This window comes from Cupressus sempervirens, chromosome 8 (assembly GCF_028749045.1).
Source record: "Cupressus sempervirens isolate cs-2001-9-10 chromosome 8, ASM2874904v1, whole genome shotgun sequence".
Lineage (NCBI taxonomy): Eukaryota > Viridiplantae > Streptophyta > Pinopsida > Cupressales > Cupressaceae > Cupressus > Cupressus sempervirens.
In genome coordinates this window covers 739,375,888-739,399,088 of record NC_143125.1, presented here as the reverse complement: position 1 = coordinate 739,399,088, position 23,201 = coordinate 739,375,888, and positions in this window count along the sequence as shown.

Here is a 23,201-nt window from a genome sequence, read left to right as displayed (position 1 = left end):
GGCCCTATGGGAAAGTTTCACTTCTCCCTCATTTTTTGGCCCTTTTTGAGGTCATTTAATGCCCCTAACCTGACTTTGAAGCATTCTTAGGGGGTCTCCAAAACTTGAAAAACTGCAATAACTTTCAAACCGTGGGGCCTTTTGACTTGATTCTTTTTCTAGAATGCTCTAAATCACAATTATATTCATCTGGCCAATTTACACCTTCTAGGTCACCAAAATGATGGCCAAATTGCATGCTCCTATTTTTTTCAAGATTTTCAAACACACTAATAGTGGAACTGTGAGAGTTGGAACCTTTATTTGACCCAAATGGGTATCCAAAACTGAAAAGACATGAAACAGAAACTAAGTCTAAGCACAATTTTTTTTGGGTGACACAGGATTTCCCTTATACCTCTGGATGCTCCTGCATCAATTTATGAATTAATATGCACACAATAGAGGTCAAGTTGATATTATTTGAATTATTATAAGTGGTTTAGCATTTATTGAAATAAAGGAAAAGTTACCAAACTTTAAAGAACCTCTAAAACTTAGGCTTTCTCTGGCAACTGACGGTGTCAACCCATTTAGAGAGATAAGATTTGTTTACTTGGTGTGGCCTATTTTTGTTATCAAAAATATCCTTCATCCATCAATGTCAATAAAGAGGGAGCACATTATATTGGTAATGATTGTTCTAGGTATTATATTATTTTGTTTTTATCTACATGTAATTTTAAGTCTTGGAGTGAAATGAACACAACAATTATCTAATGTTGTTCGTTCAACTAGGTAAGTACCAAGTGAAAGATATGAATGTATATATTATGCCTCTTATCAATGAATCATTGATGTTATGGAATGGTTCCACTATGTATGATATCTCTACGCCAATTGGACAAAAAAAAATCAATTACATAGAATGCTTGTGTGGAAAATTCATGATGCCCTAGGGTTAACACATTTTTATGATATGTTATGTGGAAATATAGGTGTATGCAATAATACTAAATATAAAAATTGACATATTGAACCCAATTGTATCATTATATTCTAGGTCTTTAAACAAAGGGGAAATTCACATGTCTAATGTGTGGTCCAGAGATGAGATCTCATCATTCCAAAAGTTTAAGAAAGCAGGTGTTTGATGAGTATAGCCACTTCTTCCACATAAATAATAAGTATTGCAGTGTTAGAAAACATCTTTTCAATAGAAAAGAAGAGACAACATCAAAGCAATGAAGAATGACACCTCACCTATGGTAGTAAGAATATAATAGGACTTGAGGTAGTATCACTTCACCTTATGGTTTATGTTTGGAAATTATATATTTTTATTATGTTTTATTGGATACTTATGTAAATAATGACCATGAAGGTCATTAAGGCATTATTGGCCACCTTCCAAAGGGACTAAAATGTTATCCCAAAGAATTTAGTAGGATTCCCTACTATGGAGAGCTACAAATTGTGCTTTTGTTTGATACTATGCATATTGGAAAGAATGTAATAGAGACACTATGGAAAATATTAGATGAGAGGTGTAACAAAGAAAAACTTGCAAAAATTTGAAGTGACATTCATGATTCCAATCATGCAATTAAAAATATCTTTGAATTAAATAGAAATGGGGACCATATTAATGCAAGTACCCTTCCTTGGTCATTAACAGAGTAGCAAAGTAATACCATAAAAGAACTCATATAAAAAATTTAATTTCCTTTAAGATTTAATGTGAATATAAGAAATCTCATTTCAAATATAAATTGATTTGGTCTAGGGCTGAAAATGTATTATTGGCATACCTTCATCAAGGTAAGTCATAGATTTTATATTTATAATATATTTGTGAAATTGTATTCAATTTTGATTATATTATGTTAGAAAAGAATGAAATGATCAGTTGATAATTGTTGTAGTATGTGCTACCCCTATCAATCCTAGATAGCTTTGACTATAATATCAAACAAATGATATATGTGTTGGAATTATGATATATTTGACATTAGTGCAAACACTTATTCAATTCTGAATGCAAATCTAGCTCATCACTTAGTCTCAAGTATATGTTGAGAAATTAGCGGTTACCTTATTAGTTCAACAGGAAAACAGTTCTCACCGAGCATTCTAGAAGATACTGAGTGAATGAGAAGTTCAGCAGTGTTTACCGAGTAATGCAAGGTAAATGAAGAAGTTAGTTTCTACTGAGTGACACTATATCTACTGAGTCACCAATGGTTACCGAGTTCCAAGAAATATTGTGTGGCTAGTATGAACTGAGCCTCTACTCCTAACGAGTGCATGATGATTCTGAGTATTAGAAGATCCCTGAGTCAGTTCAGTGAACTCGAGTTATTTACTATTGGGCTGACTCAATAATTTTTTGTTCAGTTGTGTTTTGGCTGACCTTGCAATTATAAATATTGGAATGGTATAGATGTAATGTATGATATCATTTGCAGTATGGTATGTATGAAAAATAAAAAGAGAGTAATGTTCACATGTGAAGAAGGTATTGCTATATTTTGAGAAAAGTGAAAGTGAATCAACAGCAGAGTAAAAGGAATACAACAAGGTAACCACAGGAGCAGAAAAGTTATATCTATCACATATGATGATTAATGCAAAAAGGATCTTATCAAAAAATAGTTGTAAGTAGATCCACTTCTTCATCCTAATAGGTGAATCAGTTTATAAATCCTTTAATAGGGTTAACTTAACAATCTTTTTGTAAATCTCCTAACAAAGTGCATAGTTCATTGTATGTTTGTAAATCCTCTAACAAGGTAGATCTAGCAGTCCTACTTGCTCCTAATAGGGTAGATCACCAGAAGTGATCATTGTAAGCCTTAATAGACCAATTTCATACTGCAGTAAAAAAATTTTGTGGGCATCATCCCCACCCTAGTTTTACTTTCTAATTGGAAGGTTTCTGGGTCACCCAAACATTGTGTTCATGTGTTATGAATGATTGATCTTTCATTTATGCAGTAGATTAGATGAATGAATGATGAATGGTTAAAATGATGAATTGCTTAAAATTTTTATAAGTTACTGATTCACCCCTCCCCTCTCACTAACATATCTTATCCTAAATATTTCCAACAATTGGTATCAGAGCTTTGTAGTTCTTAGGATAAAGTTTGACAGCTTGAGCAAAGATCAAGGACAATGGAGATATTCAGACTTGACAAATCTATTGATAATAAAAAGCTAGATCTAGAAATGGCCATGGGTCAACTGAAAGAAGCAAAGGAGCATCTTTCTCAATCTCTTAAAAGAAGGAAGGAACTTGAAAGACAAATGAATGATCATCAATATGTTGAAAAAAAGATTGAAGACTTTTTACCATCAAGTAGTTCAAATGAAGCTAATGTGGCAATCAAGGAACTCCTAGCAAAGAATGGTTTCCTGCAGGAAGAAGTAAGAAAATTTAAAAGAGAATAAGAATTCCAATCAATCAGGCTATGTGAAGTCTTGGAACAAAGAAACAAGGAAAATGAAGACATAGAGGTAAGAAATAGTCAATCCCTTCAGTATCAAGATCTTATAAATCAACTATCCAATACAAATGAAGCAATTGTGAATCTGAGATCTAAAAATGAAGACCTGAGGAATGATCTGATCACTGAAAGAAAAATCAATGAAAGCTTAAAAAGAGATTTGAGATCTAAAAGAAAAATCAATGAAAGTTTGGAAAATGACCTAAACACTGAAAATAAAATCAATGAGAGAATGATGAAATCACAAGCAGACATGACTCAATTAAATCAGCTAGGTGGGCAAAATTTTCATATACAAAAAGGCAAAGCTGGATTTGGTTACAAGGAAGAAGGTGAAACTTCCAAACAAGGTGCACAAACAAATCAAAGGCCTACTTGTAATCACTATGGAAAGATAGGTCATGCATCAAACAAATATTGGAGTAATGAAAAGGTAAAATTCAATTTTAAATGCTTCAACTGCAATCAGCATGGTCACAAAGCTAATGAATGCAAAGAAAAACCAAAATTTGAAGGCAAATGTCACAAATGCAAGAAACAAGGTTAGAAGGCATCTGAATGAAAACAAAATGCATTCAATCTAGTAGAACAAATTATCAAAGCAATATTTGGTTGGGACTACAATACTTGGTGCAGGTGTCACTATTGTGGAGAATATGCACACATTGAGATAAACTATGCAAGACATCACCTTCTATAAGATGTTACACATGTACTAAACTTGGTCATATAGCTAAGAATTGCATGAATAATGGAAGAATTGAAGATGAAAAGAAAGATAAAGCTGATAACATTAGGAAGCAGATGAGACAACAGTGGATTCCTAAATCTACCAAGCAAGACAGTTCAAATAATGGTCATGTCACTCAAGAAGTGGGTGACTCCACCATTTCCAATTAGATTTAAGAAGATTCAGGAACTACATCTTCTAGCCATATCTTAAATAGTTCCAAAATGAAAGAGTGTAAATGATCAAATCAGTATTTCAGATACAAGGATCAAAGAAAATTTACCATTCACCATGTTGCATTTACTGAGTAAGGTTGGCTAAAGACCTTGCCAAGCTAGGTCAGGAGTATCAAAGATTTTGTTAGACCACCAAGTTGCAAGGTTTTATTGAGTAAATCAATGATAGACTGGCATGCAATACGGCATCTTAGCTACCTTCATACCAAGCTTTAATGACAGTATTTCATCAAAAGGGTAGAATTTGATTTGATTTTTCACCACGACTTAAGAATACTTAGAGCCAAAAGATTTCCAGTTGTACGCCAAGAGATTTGAAGAAAAAATCTTGTGAAGAATTTTTTTGAAGAATTTATCATCCACCAAGTAGAAATGGCATCCGCAAGCACCAACAACAGCAAGGTGAAGAGGGGTTCTAAAATACTAGTGAAAGGAGTCGAATGGAAAGCCCCAAAATTTAAACTAGTGCCTTCAATTGTTGAATCACTTGATCCACATAGAGCTCAATCAAAAATTCCACCTAACGTACTTCTTGTTAATGATATTCATGCTCATTTCAAATGAATTGTTCAAGAAATTGGTACATTAGACATGGAAAATTCCCTAGGACAATTATGTGTTGATGGAGCCCTGAAACTTGAGCAGAAGCACTCAGAAGAAAAAGGCTTGACCCACATTCTGCACCTACCAAGGAATTTCCAAATTAAATGGGTAAGATATGTTCTGAGCTATGTACACAATGGTCAGTTGTGGTTTGAGCAACCCGTATTGATAACCAAAAAGATGATTCATAAGATCACAGGTTCGCCTATACTCAATAAATCCAAAACCACTAAAACCCTAGGTCGGGATGAGTTGTAGAAGAAAACCCTAGCAGAATGGGATAGTAGAACACTAAAACTTAAAAATATATCTAACATGGAACTCAGATTTGGCATTTATTTAATTGCATATAAACTATATAGTTCCAGTAGATTGAATAGTGTACTATGTGAGGCTATGGATTTAGAATTTAAAATTGTAAAGAAAAATCTTGAATTTGATCTATTAGAATTATTGTTAAGATAGCTGAATAAAAATATGGAAAATATAAGGACTTCAAAGAATAACCATTGTAAATTTGTCTCTTTATTAATTTTTTTTTTCTTTTATGTACAAAATTTTTTCTATCCAAAGGATCTGTAGTATGGAGAAAAGACACTCCAATTCTATATCAGATTAATGAGTTTATAGCAGAAATGGGTGAAAATTTTGACAAAGTCATGGATAACTATTTTGAAGATTTCAAGGAAAGGATGAATAACAGGTTCAAAATTTATCTTAATCTTGTTGAGGATTATGAAGATGATATATGTTTCATGGTTGACTATGATCAAGTGTACATACAAGCAGTCATACCTCAAGTGGCATGGATAAAACCATTGCCTTATGAATTAAATATTGATGAAGCAAGAGACATCATTGAGGCATTGGTGAATGAACCATCTATCCCTAACATCCCTACCTTTGGAACTTATGATGAAGAAAAGCTAGAATTGAGCTTGAAATCAAGCTACCACAGGACATAAGCAAAGGCAAGAGGAAGATAGAAAAATTCAAAATTGCAACCGGTCCTCTCATGCTAATAGAAGGAAAAGGTGAGGATGAAGAAGATGATGAAGAAGGAGGAGAAGAAGAAAAAGAAGAACAAGATTCTAAAGAAGAACCTCTAAAGAAGAAAGGTAAGGCAATCATTACCAAACCTAAGAAGAAGCCTACTGCAATATTCACAAGATGAACTAGAAAAGGCAAGAAAGAACCTATATTGGTCAAGTCTCCACCCACATTTGAGGGAAGGCTCAAACAATTGGAAGAAGGAGTAGGCATCACAAATTTCAAGGCATTAAAATTTGAAACAAGAACAAATGTTGAGAAAATGCAGATTGAGGAAGTGGTACTCTCCAAGATGGGTAAATGGAAATACTCCCCGGACTAGCTTGCCTCTCAAATCTCCAAAGAACTACTGGAGAGATTGCAATTGAGATGGGAGTTAGCCACCCAAATGGTAAAAGACATCTATGAGAAATCTTTGTAGAATCTTCGACCAAGTCTCACTAGAGCAGAAATAAAGATTGCAATGAAAAATCATGGAGGTAAAATGATGATCAAATTTCACACCTACTTGATTTTAATCAAAGACATTGAGCATGTTGTAAATGATGCAACAAACATGTGGAAAAACATCTATCATCTGCATAAGCCCAGTGAAGACCCAGTAGAAATCAAGGATGATGACAGTAGTGATAGTGATGATATTAATGACACTCCATCCATCACAGTCTCACCAAGAGAGCTACATGAAATAATGGAAGTAGACAAGGAGGAAAAAGAAATGGAGGAAGAAGCCGAAGAGGAAAATAAGGCAAAAGATGATCTAGTAAAAATTATAGTAGCAATTATTGCATCCCTTCCTCACTCTCCACCTAAAACTATCACATCATCAAGGTTGGAGTTAGCTTTAGCAGGTTTGATAGCATCTACATCAGATTTATCATCTACACCTACCACATCATAGCTCCAAGTATCATCAATGAAAGTGTCTACCACTTCATCTACCAAGTTGTAGCCCTCTTCTTCATCCACTCAGCGAGCCTCCTCAGCTCCATCATCATCAGTTAGTATAACAGTAAGTTCCACAATTTTGTTAGTTCTAGCTTGTTCTACAATTTTGTCAACATTATCTGCATCTACTTCAAATCTAGTTAGTTTAGATACTTCTATAACGAGTGTATCATCATTTTTGGGAAGTATTCTAGTTTTTGATATGGTAAATACCTCTATTGGCATTCAATCCTTAAGTCCTATCCTAGTTTTACTACTAGTCCTTCCATCTCCACTATTGTGTCTATTCCTATTATGAAACCAATCATCACAGAAGTCAAACAAAAGAATCAATTAAGACTTTTGATCATCGAAAAGGAAATTCCAGCAGATATTGACTTAGACATAAAGATAGTAATTCCAAAGATTTACTATGAAAATGCTACCATTGAAGAGATGAGGTTAGCTAGTCAACTAATAGAGATGAAAGCTACACAGAAGTAGTTAAGGTCTGAAAGGGATAAGGAATACAAAATAATTGAGAATTCCAAGAATATAATTACAGATGCTATAGGTGTTGAAGTAGACTCTACTCAACACATTTTGATTCAGTTAGAAGAGGCTGTAAATAAATTCAATGAGGACACCTCTAGTCAAGAAAAATTGATTGAAAAGGTTGAAAGGAAATTTGATAATAAGGTGCTTGAGCACATTGCTCAGCACATTACAATAAAACAGGTAGAATTGTCCATAATTTTGGCCAATCTTGAAAATTCCTTTAATAATGTAACTTCACTTTTTTCCAAACTTTGTGATGTTACCAATTACACCAAGGAAATCAAAGAAAAATTGAATAAAATGATGAGGATATCAAGGTTAGTGCCCAAATGCTACAACTTGACCCCAATTCAAGTTCATCCCATCATCTCAGAATCAGATTTTTTGTCAGAATAGTAGGCAAAATTGTTGAGAGAGGAAGCAAGGATCGGGTCTACCTTAATTTACATTCAGAACATGATCCTTCCTATCATGGACATAATGCAAAAACGCATTGTCTACTCCAAAGCATTGATCCATGACAACAATTTCTTAGTTGCAGATCATATGGTTGAACTTTCAGCTGAAGTTCAAATAGCACTCTCCACCTAAAAAATTTTACAAGAAAATTGGGATAAGACTTTGGCTCTTATTCTCAAGGTACACTCTGAGTTTATCTCCCATTTTGGTGTCTCTGTGTAAATACATATTGCTGAATTTGGCATTATTATCAAAAAGGGGGAGATAGAGAAGAATAGAGAAGAGATAGAGATATTTGTAAATAATCTGTGCATATTGTATGGGGGAGATATATTTAAATTAGTATGTCAAATTTTGCACCTAAGTTTTGGCTGATAAGTGTTTTTGTCACTAATGCCAAAGGGGGAGATTATTATAATTATGATATATTTTTCATTAGTGCAAACACTTATTCAATTCTGAATGCTTATCTAGCTCATCACTTAGTCTCAAGTATATACCGAGCATTCAGTGGTTACCTTATAAGTTCAGCAGGTAAATAGTTCTCACCAAGCATTCCAGAGGATACCGAGTGAATGAGAAGTTGAGCAGTGTTTATTGAGTGAAAATGGTAAACAAAGTTCAGTTGTGTTTACCAAGTGAAAAAGGTAAACAAAGCACTCAATTTTTACTGAGTAATGCAAAGAAAATGAAAAACTTAGTTTCTATCGAGTGACACTATATCTAACAAGTCACCAATGGTTACCGACTTCCAAGCAATGTTGTGTGGCTAGTATGAATCGAGCCTCTACTCCTACTTAGTGCATGACGATTCCAAGTAATGTAGTTGATGCTGAGTATCAGAAGGTCACCGAGTGAGTTCAGTGAACCCAAGTTATTTACTATTGGGCTGACTCAATAATGTTTTGTTCACTTGTTTTTTGGCCGACCTTGCAATTGTAAATATTGGAATTCTATATATGTAATGTATGATATCATTTACAGTATGGTATGTATAAAAAATAAAAAGAGAGTGATGTTTGCATGTGAAGAAGGTATTGCTATATTTTGAGAAAAGTGAAAGCGAATCAGCAGCAGAGTAAGAGGAATACAACAAGGTCAACATAGGAGCAGAAAAGTTATATCTATCACATCCGATGATTAATGCAAAAAGGATCTTATCAAAAAATAGTTGTAAGTAGATCTACTTCTTCATCCTAATAGGTGAATCAGTTTATAAATCCTTTAATAGGGTAAACTTAACAATCTTTTTGTAAATCTCCTAACAAAGTGCATAGTTCATTGTATGTTTGTAAATCCTCTAACAAGGTAGATCTAGCAGTCCTACTTGCTACTAACAGGGAAGATCACTAGAAGTGATCATTGTAAGCCTTAATAGGCCAACTTCATACTGCAGTAATGAAATTTTATGGGCATCATCCCCACCCCAGTTTTACTTTCTAATTGGAAGGTTTCTGGGTCACCAAATCATTGTGTTCATGTGTTATGAATGATTGATCTTTCATTTATGGAGTAGATTAGATCAATGAATGATGAATGGTTAAAATGTTGAATTGCTTAAAAGTTTTATAAGTTACTGATTCACCCCTCTCCTCTCAGTAACATATCTTATCCTGAATATTTCCAACAATATGATCTTGGGAAATACATGATGTAAGCAGTAATATTTGTTCAATCTATCAAGCAAGAAATATATTGTAAAGTTTCATATTTATATGTTTTTTTACCTTCAATCCCTTGTAGGTGGTTTTCATCTAATAAATCCATATAGAAGATATAAAATATTGGAAGGAAATAATTTGTCAACCAATGTATGAAATGCAAAAGTAGTTACCTTCAACTTTTTTTAGTACACAAGAACACTACCTCATACACGAAGTTGAGGAGATTGAATTATGTAGACCTATATAGCCTAGGTCAATGTAGATGGTTGAGAGATATTTGAAATTTTTAAAGGGTTTGGGTTGATAAAGAGCACATGCCAAGAGTTTTATGGTTTAGGGATATATGGTATACCAACTGATGATGTACATTACTCAATATCTTTCTACTCTTGTAGAAAAGACCCATATAGACTATATTTGGGTTCTCAACTCCATTAAAATATTCAAAGGTGAGTACTTGGTTAATGAAGAGTGCTCCCCATAATACCATAAACCATAATAGAAACAAAGAAATAATAGCAATTTCGAGAACAAAATATGGACTTATTATTTGCACTGCAAATGTAGAATTAAAGAATTCACAAGTAGAATATGCTAACCCACATGGGTGCCTTTATTAGAGTAATCTACAAGACTAAGTTGTGAACTAACACCTAGAGATGTCCTAGAGAATGTTTGTGCCTTTCTTAAATAGGAAATTTTACACCACCCGAGAAGGTTCTAGAGACATTGAAACTTAATACCTAGGGTCGATAGACACTAACAATACATATAGAGTTAGCCAAATACATCTTTCACAATTATTTTAGATATATTAAATAGCCCAACTTTGAAAGGCCATAACTCACTAATCATTGCTCCAATTGGAAATTATAACCACTTTTTGGGAATGCTAGCTCCTGATCTACATGATCAGCATTGTGCAAGTGCCCTTCCATTGAGTTTTTAGACCTCATCCAGGCACTCTAAGGCCCCCAATGGTAAGCCTAAATATTTTTATACAAATTTTCCACCAAAAATATGCAATAACTTCTTTGATAGTTAAGTTGGAGCAATGAGACTTTTAAGGAAAACTTATAATTCTAAAATGAATCTTGATGTAGAAAATGAGAACCTTCTGAACTTGTATGAGAAACTTACTAAAAATAGAAATTTCCAATAAATAGTAACCACCCTATCTACTAGTCCTTATTAAAATAAAAAAGACTAGAAATAAAATATTTTTGGGTGATGCAAGATTGCTCTTACACCCAGGATGCTCTTGAATCATTAGTGGGGAACAATAGATTTAGGAAAGTTAAAGGTAATCAATTATGAGATGTTATTGTAGTTAATTAATTCTTAATCTTCAAAATAAATCTATTGTAAATCATCTATTTACTTGTGTATATTTTCTAAAGAGTAGGATGTAATACATTTATTTATTGCAAAAAATAGTATTGAATGAAGGTATGGATTGAACGATGTCAATATTCTAGTCACAGATTAAAATGGGAATCTATGTCTTCATTGGCTATAAAATCTCATTGTAATGGAGATCCTAATGTTACACAAAAGGAAACATATTTAGCATATGGTTTAAGAGATCTTCAAGTACTTATTAGTTTTTTAGTCAACCATATGTTTCTAAACTTGTTATTCAACAATTTATACATGTTTGGCATTATTGTAGGTGAAATGCCACAAGGCTATGTTATTGATGCAGGAGCATCCAGAGGTATAAGGGCAATCCTGTATCACCCAAAGAATGTACTTAGACTTAGTTTCTATTTAATGTGTTTACATTTTTGGATACCCATTTGGGTCAAATAAAGGTTCCAACTCTCACAATTCCACTATCAGTGTGTTTAAAAATCTTGAAAAAATAGGAGCATGCAATTTGGCCATCATTTTGGTGACCTAGAAGGTGTTAATTGTCTAGATGAATGTAATTGTGATTTAGAGCATTCTAGAAAAATAATTAGGTCAAAAGGCCCCATAGTTTGAAAGTTATTGCAGTTTTTCGAGTTTTGGAGACCTCCTAAGAATGCTTCAAAGTCAGGTTAGGGGCATTAAATAACCTCGAAAAGGGCTGAAAAATGGGGGACAAGCAAAGCTCATCCATAGGGCCATAGAGTGCTTCAAGAGATTTCCAAAAATGTAAACGGTTCGTCAATCGGAGCTACGGTTCAAAAGTTATGCCTCCCGAAAGTTCAATTACCATTTTCAGATTCTTCTAGATTTGCACCGACTTGTAACGTAGCTTCCAAAACCTTCTATTTGGTTGGTGGATGCCTACTAGCACTTTCTAGAATGTAATCCTAGTCCTTAACCCTCTGGGGTCTATTTAAGGAGATTTCTGGCATTGTAAAAGGCAGTTTGGAGTGGAGTTTGAGAGGAGGTACCATAAGGAGAAATTATCTCCAGATTTATGCTATTGTAAGCCCTTAGGGCATGTTTTGAAGTTTATTTTCCTATACTAGTTGTACTAGCTTATTTTCTTAGTTAATATAATTTTTCCTTTCTGTTGGTTCCATTCGATTCTTGGGTCGTGTCCCCATCAAGTGGTATCAGAGCGGGTTTTCCTAAGTGTGTAGACAGAATGCCGACTGTGAGGTAGTTTGCACCAGGACTGTGTGGTTGTGGGTTTGAGTTAGAAGATGCCTCCATGAAGAGAGCATGGTGGAAGGTCTAGATCTATTAATCTTGAGGAGGTTAGAGCCCTCCAAAGGTAGGTGTAGGCATTGCAAGAGGAGCTCCGCAGAGGAGCAAATGTTGCCACTGGTGACAACAGTGAGGATGACAATGAAGAAGAAGCAATGGAACCAGAAGAGGAATTTGATGGGGAAGTTCTAAATCCTATAGAGGAAAGGCTTTTTAGGGCCATTACTAAGTTTTGGAAAAGACCTACAAATGAAGTGGGTGTATTTTCAAGAAATCTGAAACCAGATGAGTTGATCGATTGGATCAATGAACTGGAAGAATACTTTGAGTAGGATATCAGGGACCCAGAGAGGGTTAAGTTTGCAAAGGCCAAACTGAAAGGCCATGCCAAAATCTAGTGGCAAGAGGTTCAATTGGAAAGAAACAGAAGAGGAAAGGAGAAGATCACAAGATGGGATCGCATGGTGGACAAATTGAAGAAGCAGTTCATTCCTGTGGTCTACGAGCTTGATCTGTTTAAGAAGATGCATGGGTTAAAGCAAGTAGGAAGATCAGTCCAAGAATATATAGAGGAGTTTTATCGACTCTTGATTAGAGTGAGGCATGCAAAAGCAAATAAGGAGAAGGTTGCTCATTATATCAGTGGGTTGCGACCTTGCATCCAGGAGGAATTAACTCTGGTAAGAATGACCAGCATTGAAGAGGCATACCAATTTGGCCTACGAGTTGAAGAGAAGTTGAATAAAAGGTTTGAAGGAAGACAAAGAGGGCATGGTCAAGGAGGAAGGGGAAGCGGTAGATCATCTGGAGGTCGTAATGAAACCAAAAAGAAAAATGAAGATGTGGGTACTAGAAGAAACCAGAGGAGTGAGGGTTTCAACCGCTCCCATGATCAAGAATTTGGAAATCAAAGAGGAAGAGGTAGAGGACGTGGACAAGGAAGAGGAGGCTTCCGTGGAACCTGTTTCCATTATAATGAAGAAGGTCATCATGCCTTTGAATGCCCTCAATGACAAGGAAGGAAAGATAGGAGAGCTGAGGGCCAAGCTAGGGTTGCTCATGTGGATGAGGATGCACAATCATCACATTCAGAGGATGCAGAAAGAGGAGAGACCTTGGTAAATGAAAGAGTCCTACTAAGTGGTGAGAATGAACCAGGACACTGAAGGATTTTGTTTCATACCAGATGCAAGTGTTAGGATAAATGTTGTGACGTGATCATTGATGGTGGTAGCACTGATAACTTGGTAGCAGAAGAGATGGTCTCTAAGCTGAAGCTCAAGAGGGAGAAACATCCCCAGCCCTATCGAATTTCTTGGGTAAAAGATGATCATAAGGTCCTGGTAAGTGAACAATGTTTAGTGAAATTTAAAATTGGGAGTTACCATGAGGAAGTTCTCTGTGATGTTATTTCGATGGATGCTTGACATCTATTGTTGGGTAGACCATGGTAGTTTGATAGACATGCAGTGCATGATGGACATGCAAACACATACTCTCTAACAAAGGACGGAATTTGCCACAAATTGAAGCCCATGAAAAAGGAAGGTGAAAAGGTATGTAGCAATGCTAGGATTTGTCTTGTTGATGGAAGGAAGTTTTTAGACAACATGAAACATTAGCATATGTGCTATGCTTTGATTCCTACGAAAGATAAAGAAGGTAGTAGTGAAATACCATTTGAAGTTTTAGATTTACTAGGGGAGTTTGGAGATATTATCTCTAGTAATGTTCCAGATGGATTGCCACCAGTAAGGCAAATCAGTCATCAAATAGATCTAATTCCAAGAGCTAGTTTGCCTATTAAGGCTACTCATAGGATGACTCCTACAGAAACAAAGGAGCTAAATAGACAGGTTCAAGAGCTGTTGAGGAAGGGCTTGATTTGAGAGAGCCTAAGTCCATGTGTAGTACCTGCAGTACTCACACCAAAGAAGGATGGAGAGTGGAGGATGTGTACAGATTCTCAAGCTATAAATAGGATCACCATCAAGTACCGGTTTCCTTTGCCAAGGATGGATGATATTATGGACTGCTTGAGTGGAGCTCAGTACTTCACAAAGATAGATCTGAAGAGTGGTTATCACCAGATACAGATTCGAGAAGGGGATGAGTGGAAAATAACCTTCAAGACCAAGGAGGGTCTTATGAGTGGTTAGTCATGCCCTTTGGATTGACGAATTCCCCAAGCACCTTCATGCGGCTCATGAATGAGGTAGTTAAGAAGTTCTTCGAAAAATTTGGTATTGTCTATTTGGATGATATTTTAATTTTCAGAAAGACTTTGGAAGAACATTTATTGCATATTCGTAGTGTCCTTGAAAGGCTAAGGGAAGAGAAACTATTAATTAATCTGAAAAGTGTAACTTTGCAAAAAGGGAGTTAGTCTATTTGGGGTTTGTTATATCACCTGAAGGTCTCAAAATGGATCTAGAGAAGGTAAAAGCCATCTTGGAATGGCCTACTCCAAGGTCTGCTACTGAGGTAAGATCATTTCATGGTCTGGTTAGTTTTTACAGGAAGTTTATTAAGAATTTCAGTGGCATATGTGCACCCCTAACTGATACAATAAGAGGGGATAGAAAAGAGTTCAAATGGACTACAACAGTTGCGAGAGGGTTTTGAATTGCTAAAGAAGAAGGTGACAGAATAGCCTGTGTTGGCACTTCCAAATTTTAGAAAATTTTTCCAGGTGGATTGTGATGCTAATGGTAGCACTATTGGGGCTGTATTAAGCCAAGAAGGTAAGCCTATTGCCTATTTTAGTGAAAAATTGAATGATGCAAAGAAGAAGTATTCTGTTTATGATCAAGAGTTCTATGTAATAGTTCAGGCCTTAAAGAAATGGAGGCATTATTTATTGCCAAAGAAATTTGTTTTGTATACTGATCATCAAGCGTTACAATACCTAACAGGGTTGCATTACAATAGCCAAGGTAAATTGAATTAGAGGCATATGAAGTGGGTAGAGTTCTTGCAGAGCTATACATTTGTGTTGAAGCATAGAAGTGGAAAATCTAACAGGGTTACAGATGCACTAAGTAGGAGGTAGTTGTTGCTTACAGTAATGCAAGTTGAAGTAGTTGGATTTGATGAACTCAAGAATTTGTACCATGAGGATCCTAATTTTGTTGAAGCATGGAAATCTTGTAAAGAACCTATTGCTATAGATAGAACCAAGTGGTTAGACTATTTGATTCAGGATGGCATATTGTTCAAAGGTAGTCAATTGTGCATTCCAAGGAGTTCCATGAGGGAAAATCTGATTAAGGAGAAACACAGTGGAGGAATGGCAGGGCATTTTGGTTGAGATAAGACCATTTCCATTCTTAGAGAACATTATTTTTGGCCTCAAATTTCATAGGATGTGAAGAAGTTCATACAAAGTTGCCAGGTTTATCAAGTTGCCAAGGGGTTTAGTCACAATACTGGTCTATATCAGCCGTTGCCTATTCCATCAAGGCCATGGGAGGACATAAGTATGGATTTTGTTCTTGGATTGCCAAGGACACAAAGGGGTAATGACTTAGTATTCGTGGTGGTTGATAGGTTCTCCAAAATGGCACATTTCATTCCATGCCACAAAACTCATGATGTTGTGCATATTGCAGACTTGTTTTTCAAAGAGGTGGTAAGACTACATGGTCTTCCAAGGAGTATAGTTTTTGACAGAGATACTAAATTTGTGGGGTATTTCTGGAGGACATTGTGGAAGAAGTTGAGAACAGACCTAAAATTTAATTCCACGCATCACCCACAGACTGATGGTCAAACAGAAGTGGTAAATAGAAGTTTGGGCAATTTGCTGAGATGTTTAGTTGGGGATAAGCCCAAGGGATGGGATTTGATTCTACCACAGGCAGAGTTTGCATATAATAACTCCGTAAATAGGAGTACTAGAAAATTACCATTCCAAATTGTATATGGGAGTAGCCCAAGGACTGCACTAGAGCTGAGGAAGATAGTGTTGGTCTGACTTTTTCTGCAGTAAAAATTTTTTAGTTAAACCATAGAAAAGTCAGATGTTCTATGTCTAAGTGAAGTATAAGGTTTTGGATAAACCATCTAAAAGAAATATTCGTCATGTAAGCCTTACATTCATCCCTATTTATAAATGGTCGGGCGCGAAATTTTCAAAATTCAAAAGAAGCGAATATGCTTCTGTATTCCTTTTCCTCTCTCCCGGGTTACCTTTCTTACTGTTTGTCCCAACCGTCAGATCAGATTAGATCTACCACTGGCGTTACCTCGCTATTGAAAGTTGCATGCTCATTAAGTATAGCGAGATAGCGAGTGTTGAGTTTTTAAGCGGTGGGACCATGAAGTGAAGGTGCGGCGATCAGAGATTTGCTATTTAATTGCTTTATTGTGCAGGTACACTTAGCAATTCGCCATAAAAAGGGGGAGAAGGACCCACTAGAATATCTGACATCAGAGCCAGAATGTTGATTTTTCCAGAAGTTCTGCCACCTCGCTATCAGAAAATTCAAGCACTTCACCGTTAGCAAAGTAGCGAGGCCACGTGAAAATCTGAAAATGATGACATTGCATCTTGCTTGTATCATAATTACACCAGGTGGCATGACCTGTCATAAATACTGTTGTCAGAATCAGTTTTAATTAACAGAAGTAATTACTGGGTACCCCCCTTGCTTTTTCCGGCACAGAATCCTTTAAAGTGCCGAGGCTCGCTACCTCGCTATCGAAAAATTGAGGTGCTTCACCGTTAGCGAGTTAGCGAGGCCCCATAAAATGGTAAAAGATCGGCAAGATCTATGATGACGTGTAATGACAGGTGACTGTGATAAATTTTGACATGTGCTAGCTATGCAGAGATCTGATTCTCATTAATACCTACCTGACTAAATGTACAAGAAATCTGGAACATTAGCTTGAAGTGAATCAACGGAGCTCGCTATCTCGTTATGAAGAGTTGCAAGGAAGATAATTACAGCGACATAGCGAAATGGGCCCACCGCCTTCTTTCTTAAGAAGTCCTGTAGCATATCTTTCGATCATTTCTTGGTCCGATCAACGGTTGTCACCGCCTCGTTATGGCAAGGTGCTAGTTCTTTATGCATAACGAAGTAGCGACATGCTGACACGTATTCTCTATCGTCAGTGGGTCTAAAGGTAAGCACCATCAAAAGAAAGAATTATGTACGTGGCAAGCTCTCATTGGGTAATATAACTGACATGGTAAGTATAAATCCTAGTTGTTCTCTTTGTACCGCATGATCGTAGGATCTTTGAAGATCAACGGCGCAGTTTTAAATAAAAAATGTAGTGCCACTCTCTGTATTAATTAGACAAGAAAGCTTCGTCCGTGAGAAAAAATAGAGTATAATACAGAGAGATTGCATCAGTTTCATTTCACGCGAGAAAAGATTTGAAGCCATTCTTGTGCAGAAGCTATTACTGAAAGAAAAGCGTGCCAAGGTTGATAAGAATTGTCAAGTTATCTGTTCGCTGAAATTTTGCAGGAATTCAAAGGAGATTTGAGACAAAATTCAAGTAAGTAAAACTGCCATCATCTCTGTGAGCTTTTAAGTTTTAAAGAGGATAGCCCAAGATGCCTCCTAAGAAGGGATTTACAGGAGCAGTAAACTACCTGGATAGAAATGTGCATGATGATTTGCTTGAGTTACTTCCTGAGTCCACTGTAGAAACAGTGCAAGTTAAGAGGTTAACCTCACTCAATCCTCGGCTTAGGGTAGCTGAGGGATTGTATGATAAGGGTAATTGGGTCCGGGATGCTCAAACTGCTCAATCTGGTTTGAGTTTATTCAAGAAATGGTTTGCAGAGAGAAATTTATATGCCCCTCATGCCAACATTTGGAATTTTGATCTTGGGAAGCTTGTTGTCCCCAGCGTGTTTATGGATTTTGACCTGCTTGAAGCCATAGCAAAAAACTATGAACAAGCCACTAAGGTAGTGAGGAGAATAGATGGTGAGGCTTTAGTTACCATCAGTCCCGAGGAGATTAGGAAGGTATTCAGTCTGGGACCCCTCACCATGTATCATGTGCCCATTAATCTGATAGATTTAGAAAAAGAATATATATCCAAGAGGGATGTAGTTAGACAGGGTGCATTGAAAGCCCACATAGGCCGAATTGGAGGCCTCCCAACCATAACATCATCTTCTAAAGAGCCCTTTAAGAAATCATGTTTTAATGCCAGGGCAGTGGAGATATATAGGACCCTGTGCAGAGTCTTCGGAGAGGGCGAAGAAGACTTTATTCCGGTGAGCTTCATGTATATGATCACCCAAATCTCTTCTTTTGGTGTGGAAATAATTTTTGATTTTGCATCTTACTTGGCAAATGAGATCCATCATGGATTGGTGGGGATTGCACAGGACAAGGTGGAAAAGGTTTGGGGTCAGTATTCCTTACTGATGCATATGTTTCTTTTTAAAGGGGCCACTTATTTTGGTAAAGAAATGGTTTTAAATAGAGAACAAGAAGGGGAAGCACTACCAGTCCAATTATGGAGTGCAGACATGACCTGGGAAGCAGAAAATGCTAGCTTCATTAGATTTGATAGGCACTTTGCCTCCAAACTAAGGTGCCTCTTATTGAGTGACAATCCCAGAATCCCTAAGGCATTAATGCACCTTATCAGGCCTATGGACAAAACCCACAATCTAAAAGTTTCACATAATTGGGGAGATATTATCCCATATTCAGTCTCAACGGTCATCAGGGTCTATGGTTTCAAAGGAACACCCCATGTGTTACCCTATCAGGTACCCTTGAAGGTAGGGATAGCTGAATTTTTGTGGCAGTTGGGAGGAGTGGAGGAGGCCTTTTTGCACAAAAGGGGGACAGGATCAATTTTTCCTACTTGTACTATAGCCCACCAATTTGTGATAACTAAAGAAGGGTGGGCCTTTCTCCATAAATTTTTGGATCAATACAAAATGGCAGTGTCTCACTCTCGTTTTTGTGATACAGAAGGTTTCTTTAACTCTGCCCTTAGATTGAGAATCAAGCTGCATCCAGTTCAGCATGAATTCTATTTTCCAGAAGATGTAATAAGAAATGAATATTCTCTCCATGAGCAAGAAATAAAGAAAGAAAAATGGAGAGTCTATTCAAAAGTTTTGGAATTCATTAATTGTTTTGATAAAAATTTCAGTCCTCTTAGTAATGCTGCAAACAATGCAGATAAAGTACATAAGCTCATGAGTAATTTCTCTGAGATAATGGAGGTAATGAATGAGAAGAAACAACATTTTATTAATTCTTTTCCAGATAAAGCCAGAGAAATTATGAGAAAATTGGGTTTCACTCCTAACATTGGAATAGGTCCACTGGTGGTACGGAAGAAAATAGGATATACTATTGTCTGACAGCAGGCGCCCGTTGTGCATAAAGAAAAATAGATTGTTGGATCCACCAGCACTGTCCTAGAAGAAAGACCCCCTGAACCTTCCCCCAAAAGTAGGAGAATAATAAGGGAGGAAGAATCCCCTGATGAAAGTGGCTCACCTTCTCAAACCCCAATAAGAGTTGAGGAAGAACAACTCACCAATGAGCAATTTGAACAAATGGGGTCACAAGGAGAAATTTTTGTTACACAAGCAGAGATTGATGAAGGGAACCCTCAGGAAACCCTTGTACCAAGTTTTGAATTAACTACAGTAGATTTCAGAGGAAGGGAATTGGACCCTATTTTGGAACAAGCCAGTCAGCATTTTTTGTCTGATAACAATTTTGTAAGATCTAGGGCTTTCCATCAGTTTGCGTGGAGAGTAAACATGCACATTTTTGAGCAAAGGTGCAATAATATGAGAGCAAAACATCCAGAAATGGATGAGACCTCCATTCAAAATCTAATAAAGGAACAAATGGTTCAAGAGTTCCAAAATATAACCCCTGATGAGGGAAGACAGATGGTAAAAAATGCTAATGTTTTATTATTGCCCAATTGGGACATTGCTGACGCATTAGTTTTTAATTCTGTTTCAAATAATTTAGGACTCCAGGATCCAAATAAAGAGGAATTCTTGGGTACAGCATTCAGCAATGATCAAGCTGCCCTTGTTATGTGGTCCCTAAGAAGAGGATCCAGAGTTACTTCATCACAGCCTGATGACTCAGGATTGACAGGGAGTATCATTGTAAGAAGAGTTGCTGACACTTCAAATGTACAGGCAGCCCACATGAATGTGGATTATTCTAAATTTTCCCTGGCTACTGCGGAAAGAGAAGAGAGGGAAATGATGGATATGCATAATAAATATGAAGTAGTGGTGGAAGCCTATAATCAAGAGGTAAAGAGGAGAATTGAGTTAGAAAACAGGATATCTCAATCGGAAAAGGTACTTGGAAAGAGAAAAGTGGGAGAATCCAGTACATTAAGAATTGCATATCCCCCACAGTCATCTGTGGGATTAACCCCTATTATTGAGATACCTGACACCCCTGAAAGACCCCAATTCTATACTGCAGAGGAGTTTGAAGCAGAAAAAACCAAATTACATGAGTGGCAGATAGAATTTAGAAATCAGCAGGAAGAGAAATGGAAGCAGGGTGTGACATACTTGAGGGATAAAATACAATGGTCAGATTTTTATGACCAGTTGACTAGGATTGTAACCCTCATAGATGAGTTAAATAAAGAAAAGAATGGACTAGACTCTCTTGCACAGAAGTGGAGACAGAGGAATAATGATGTTACAATTATTTGTATATCTGCAGTTCAAATGCCTTATCATCAGGTTGAAAGAATTTTTGATTTATTGAATCAATTAGATAATTTTGAAAATAAAAGAGATTCTTTACAGAGGAAATTGACACTCTATTTTTCAAGATATCTTGCTAAAAAATTCACCCTATTTCCTTGTGCCTTAGAATCTGTTGATACAGTAAAGGAAAAGGACAAATGGAAAAAGGAAATGGATGAATTATTTGATAATAGAATAACAAACATCATCAGTGAGACTGGCTGTTGGTTTTGGGCAAAGACAAATGAAGAGCTGGTAAAAATACAAATGTATTATGTTGATATAAGAAAAGAATTCGATGAATTAGAAGAAAATTCCAATTCTTTAATAAAGATACAAAGAGAAACCCTAAGTTTTGATTGGCCAGATGATGATACTTTCAACAGATGGAAAGATCAGTTTAGTGAACAGATGTCAGGAGAAGATGACGAGGAAGATGTAAGAGTAATAGTTACTCTTGTAGTCAGCAATGATGACATAAAAAATCCCCAGGTTAAAGTGATTTTGCATGTAACAGAAGATGATACATCACTTGCAGACCTTATGGATATGTACTCTGAAGATGAGGAATGATTGCGAGAGCAGATCATAACAACCAAGAAGCATAACAGAAAGGGACCCGCCAAGAAGTGCTGTTGTAATCAACCTTTCTGTTATTCTTGTTTTTTGTTTTTCAAAAGAAGGACACCTGTCACCTACTGTAGCCTGAAGCTTGTTGCATCTCACATTATTTAAGTGAGATCCCAAGGCTAAAGATGGGTCCGAATTTGGTTTTCACTAAGTGTTGTGCTTAGTTCTTTTTTTGGTCCAAACATTTTTGGAAAGAAATTTATAGTATGCTTTTTCTGTCAAAATTTCTGAGATATGGATGAATGTAGAAAGAACTGTGCTTCTTCTCTGAAGGTTTTTCTGGGTCTTTTGTAAAGGATATATCATTTTCAAAGGAAATGAATACAAGTTATGAACTGTCCCCATATCTGTTCTTCTCTGAATTTTGTCTCCTTTTTAATACTGAGCTACCTTGATGTTGTGTGAGCAAAAGCTTATGCAATTGATTGCAATTTAGTAAGACTGTACATCCATTTGTTATTGCTGTTAATTCAATGGATTAAGTAAAGGCTTTGATGAATGTGATGAGGTTGCTCGGGTGTTAATAAGGATTTTTGAATGATAAATTCTGGTAAGAATTGCTGATGAAAATTCGTTGCAAGGCAACAAATTAGATCTAAGAATTTACTTGACTCTGAATTCCCAATGGATTAGGCACTGATCGAAAGTATTTCAGCCAAAAGAGAAGTATATTATAACTAGCTTTTTCAAAATACATCATAAAATCAATTTTCATTTATCTTTCCTGTAAGATTTTCAAAGTTGGCCAGCACTTGCCTGCCTAGATTGTTTTAGCTTCATTTAGCCATTGTTGTTGGAAACATCTGCAGAGCTATAGAAGATTTCTTGGCCATATCTGTTCAAGGGATGTGTTTATCAGTTATTTACTTATATGTTTAAGGATTTAGAGATGAGAATCAAAATGAAACTAAGGATAATTCTCATACAATTATTCCATCTTTGAACCATCCCCGGGTGCACCCGCCCTGGTTTTGCAGAGCCAAAAGAGTAGAAAACCGTCTTAGGTTTTATTGAAGTTGGGTCCTAATACTTTGCATATGCAAGTGATAATGAGAATTGGCTATTCTTTAGGTTGTGTATGTACTGATATCTAGGTACTAAGCCTTTTGTCGCCTAGTAGTTTTAGTACTGTTAACATCAAAATAAAACACCAACAGATAGAACAAGGGGAGACGACAAGTGCTGAAGTAGAAGAATTTGCTGAACATATCAAGCGTCTACATGAGGAGTTCAAGCACACATTACGAAGATGAATCAAGAATATAAAGCTAGGGCTGATCAAAGGAGAAGACATAAGGAATTCCAAGTAGGGGATCTAGTCATGGTGCACTTATGAAAAGAAAGATTTCCAGTCGGTACTTACAATAAACTGAAAATGAAGAAATTTGGCCCCTGCAAAATTTTGAAGAAACATGACTCAGAAAATGCATATGAAGTGGAGCTTCTAGATGGTATTCAGATTTCTCCCATTTTTAACAT